This window comes from Onychomys torridus, chromosome 3 (genome assembly GCF_903995425.1).
Source record: "Onychomys torridus chromosome 3, mOncTor1.1, whole genome shotgun sequence".
Classification (NCBI taxonomy): Eukaryota; Metazoa; Chordata; class Mammalia; order Rodentia; family Cricetidae; genus Onychomys; species Onychomys torridus.
This window is the reverse complement of record NC_050445.1, coordinates 137,656,551-137,661,428: the sequence shown is the minus strand read 5'-3', so window position 1 is coordinate 137,661,428 and position 4,878 is coordinate 137,656,551. Positions and strand designations below refer to the sequence as shown.

At 40.0% G+C, this 4,878-nt stretch overlaps 1 non-coding gene across 1 annotated transcript; it reads right to left on the bottom strand.

The window, feature by feature from the left end:
- Window positions 1-434: 434 nt before the first annotated feature.
- Window positions 435-507, bottom strand: Trnag-acc. The gene has a single exon. It is a non-coding gene; the product is annotated as a tRNA-Gly (tRNA).
- Between the last annotated feature and the right edge of the window lie 4,371 nt (window positions 508-4,878).

The following is a 4,878-nucleotide window of genomic DNA, read 5'->3' as shown; positions in this document are numbered from 1 at the left end:
AAATTATATATATTGAGATTGATATTTTTAGAAAATGCTATACATATATTTCTAATCTTGCTCAAGATATTATACTTATACAGTTCATTTAACAATGTAATGCAATTTCCTATCCTTGAATGTTATTATTACCAACTATCAGGATATAAAGAAATGAAAGTCAGTAGTTAGACATTACAGTCAAACTTGTAATCATATTACGTATGTTTTCAAGATCGAGCAGATATATTTTAGATAGACAGGTCATCTTCAAACCCTTCAGAGATCTACAGGATATGGGATTTAAAATGTTTTAATAACTTAGAAAACTTTTCTTTTTTGTTATGACTATGAGATATGTCGGCTCTTGGCAGTACCAATCTACTTCAAAGAAAATATGGGCATTGAAGAAACTACATATAGAGTTAACTTTCTTTTTTTTTTTTTTTTTTTTTTTTAGAGCTGAGGATCGAACCCAGGGCCTTGTGCTTGGTAGGCAAGCGCTCTACCACTGAGCTAAATCCCCAACCCCTGGAGTTAACTTTCATTGTGGCAAAATTTAGCCACTGGACAATAAAGTATCCTTGAATCAACTGCTGACAAACAGGACAAAATGGACATGAAACAAAGGACTACCGATTCTTGCCAAGACAAGTGTGGTTGTGGCTTTAACAAAAGGCATCTTCTGAAGCAAGGACAATATGGCACCATCCCTGAAGTGGCCTTTGCAATCTGGAAAAGGTACAGTGCTCTTTTCTTCCAAGGCAGCTGAACAGGAAGTGGGCCGATGACTTCTGATGTGCAATGGAACAGCAGCTGAAACAGTTATTCTTGAAGAGTAACTAAGTTCATACCTCTCAATGGTAGACTGGCATTTAATAGAGGGATGTGGAGAAGAATGGAATGCCAAGATGAAGACACACACACACACACACACACACACACACACACACACAGCCAAGAAGAATGGACAGCTGAATTCAAAAAACATCAACAATTTCTAGAATTTAAAATCCTGAATCATGACATGACACTAGTGGAATTCAGGTGTTTCTGGTACATGGACTGCTCTCACCAAATGTGAGGTCGAACTGTTAACCTTGTGTACATCCCAGTTCACAAATGAGTCTGTCAGATACGCTAAGTGTTGGGTGTTGGGAATCAAACTTGGGTCCTTTGCAAGAGCAGAACACATTGTTAATCACTGAACCATCTCTCCAATTTCCCTCAAAACAAAACAAAACAATTTTGTTTTGTTTTGTTTTTTTCTAAGACGGGGTTTCTCTGTGTAACAGTTCTGGCTGTCCTGGAAATCTCTTTGTAGACCAGACTGGCCTTGAACTCACAGAGATCTTCCTGCCTCTGCCTCCCAGGTGCTGGGACTAAAAGAAGTGTGCCACCACCGCCTGACTTTGTGTGTGTGTGGGGGGGGGGGGGGGGTTTGAGATAGAGTTTCTCTGTGTAGCCTCTCAAGTGCTAAGATTACCTAACAACCTGTTAAAGCACAAGGAGCCAAGAGGGAGGAGACCAAGGAAAGGGGAGGTGGCCCAAGAAGGGTAAAGAGGGAGCATGAACATGAACAAAGCACAATGATGTATATGTTTGAAAATATCCTAAGGAAACCCATAGTTTTGTATGCTAACTTAAAAATAAACCAGGGCTGGTGGTGGTGGTGGCGGCAGCGGCGTAAGCCTGTAATCCCAGCACTCAGGAGGCAGAGGCAGGCGGATCTTTGTGAGTTCGAGGCCAGCCTGGGCTACCAAGTGAGTTCCAGGAAAGGTACAAAGCTACACAGAGAAACCGTGTCTCAAAAAACTAAAAAATAATAAAATAAAATAAACCATAACAGGCCTCATTATGTGAAGATGCTTGCCACTAAACCTGACACCCCAGTTTAATCCCCAGGACCCACGTGATAGGAGAGAAAGGACTCCTGCAGGTTGTCCTCTGACCTCCACATCCGTATAATGCCACCTGTGCACACGTGCTCACACAGCATAAATGTAATTAGAAAAGAAAAATTAGGGGAGCCAGGTATAGTGGTACGTGCCTTTAAATCCAGCACTCAGGAGTCAGAGATAGGCAGATCTCTGTGAGTTTGAGGCCAGCCTAATCTACATGCAGAGTTCCTGGCCATCGAGGCCCACGTAGAGAGATCCTGTCTCAAAAATAAGGTAATTAGTGGACTGGAGAGATGACTCAGAGGTTGAAAGCATTTAGAGGACTGGACTACACTTCCCAGACCCCACATGTCAACTCACAACTAGCTGTTTCTCCTATGCTAGGAGATATGACACCCTCTTCTGGCCTCCTTGGACATCAGACATGCATGTGGTACACATACACACATACACACAGGCAAGTAAATATTCATATATAAAAAAATAAATAGTGCCTGGCAGTAGTAGTGCATGCTTTTAATCCCAGTACTCAGAGGCAGAGGGAAGAGGCCAAACTGGTTTACAAAGCAAGTTCCAGGACAGCCAGGGCTACACAGAGAAACCTTGTCTGGGAAAACAAACATGGGGGGGGGGGTGGGGAGGGCTGGAGAGATGGCTCAGCAGTTAAGAGCACTTCCTGCTCTTGCAGAGGGCCAAGTGCAGCTCCCAGTGCCCATGTGTGTCAGCTCACAAGTGCCTTTAGCTCTAGCTCTATGAGGACCTGATGACACCTCTGTCCTCTGAAGGTACCTACTCACATGCACACACCCACTCAGACACACACCTACATTCACATGCACACATCCACTCAGACACACATGTACACACCCCCACACACATACACTCACATGCACACACCCCACTGTAGCACAAATCCTAATTGGTCTTAATAATAAAAACCCAGAGCCAGATATTGGAGTCAATGCTGACAAAGAAGAGAGAAAAAGGATAATTGCACCAGAATCTTGATATCCAAATTGGCCTCTTCAGGAGGTAAGTGTTCTGCTTTTAGGGATTGGAATGACAAAACAGAGTGCAAGGGGTCGAATGTATAGGACCAGAAGGACAGAGGAAAATTAAAGCCATATGTTGTCAATATAGCAATGGGGATGTGATTTCTTACAGCAATGGAATACCCAGATTAACCTTCCTCCTATCTCAGGAACAAACCATAAACTAACATATGTTTCTGGGGGAAAATGTTAGAAAATATTATAAAGAATAGTCACCAACCATTCAGGTTGTACAAGAACAGGGTACAACAGCTGATCTTTCAAAGGCACCAACAGCCCTTCTTTAAAATGGTTAACTGACAAACCTCTCTGGGTGGAACAATGACCTTTGACATCAGAAAAACTGCAGGCCTTTGAACAGCTGGTACAGGAGCAGCTAAATGCTCAGGATATTGAAGAATCTATCAGTCCTTGGAATTTTCCTGTATTTGTTATTAAAATAAATCTAGAAAATGGAGAATGGTGACCGATCTAAGAGCTGTTACTATGGTGATTCAGCCAATGGGTTCTCTACAGTCTGGAATTCCTTTGCCTTCTCTGTTACCTAGAAAATGGCCTCTTATAGTTATCAATTTAAGACTTTCTTCACTATACCTTTAAAAGAAAAAGACAGAAAAATTTGCCCTCACCGTGACTACTTATAATAATTCTCAGCCTGTTAAAAGATAGCAATGGAGAATTCCCCCACAGGGAATGTTAAATAGCCCCACCCTGTGCCAATATTTTGTGTGACAGCTGTTGGGAATGATATGTAAACAATTTCCTCAATCTATAGTTTACCATTATATGGACAGCATCTTACTAGCTGGTTCAAATGTTGATACTTTAGAGAAAATGTTTGAAGGAGTAAAGAAAATTTTGCCTTGTTGGAGATTACAAATTGCTCCTGAAAAAATACAAAGAGGAGAGTCTATTAATTATTTAGGTTATAAAATAAGCCTACAAAAACAAGACCCCAGAAGGTGCAAATTAGGAGAGATCTATTAGGGACTCTTAATGACTTTCAAAGATTGCTAGGAGATATTTCCTATTGGAGTGGACGATTACGAACTGATTAACTTGTTCAAAACCTTAAATAGCGACAAGGACTCAAATAGCACAAGAGAATTATCAGCTAAAGCTGACTAAGAATTGGCTTCGGTAGAAAAGAAATTACCGGAGGCACACGTAGATCGTTTGGATCCAGAGCTTGATTGCATTCTGCTTATTTTACCCTCTATACAGGAATATTAATGCAGGGTGAAGATAATATCTTAGAATGGATCCGTTTACCACATAAACAGTAAAAAATTAAAAACTTGGGGTTGGGGATTTAGCTCAGTGGTAGAGTGCTTGCCACAAGGCCCTAGGTTCGATCCTCAGCTCCAAAAAATAAATAAATAAATAAATAAATAAATAAATAAATAAATAAATAAATAAAAATAAAAACTTATATGGAAAAGGTCTCTGTGTTTCTTCTAAAAGGAAAATTGGGATGTCATCAATTAGCAGGAATAGACCAATAGAAATTATAGTACCTTTTACTAATCATGAAATTGACAGATATGGGCAGAAAGGGAACCTTAGCAAAGAGCTCGAAGTAATTTTTTTAGGAGAGGTTAACAACTAATATCCCAAAAGCAAGAGAATTCAATTTATAAAGAGAACTAACTCGATACTTCCTCACATTGTATGGAGAACACCAATATCTGGAGCCCCTACATTCTATGCTGATGCAAATAAATCAGGAAAGGCTGGTTACAAATCAGAAAATTTAAGTAAAGTGGCTCAAAACCCTCATGATTCTGTCCAAAAGTCAGAATTATATGCTATTCTGATAGTATTAATGGATTTTACAGAACTTCTTCACATAGTTACTGACTCTTAGTATGCAGAAAGAGTTGTTTTACACATTGAAATTGCTGAATTTATTACTGATAAGTCATAATTAACTTCATTACTTATTC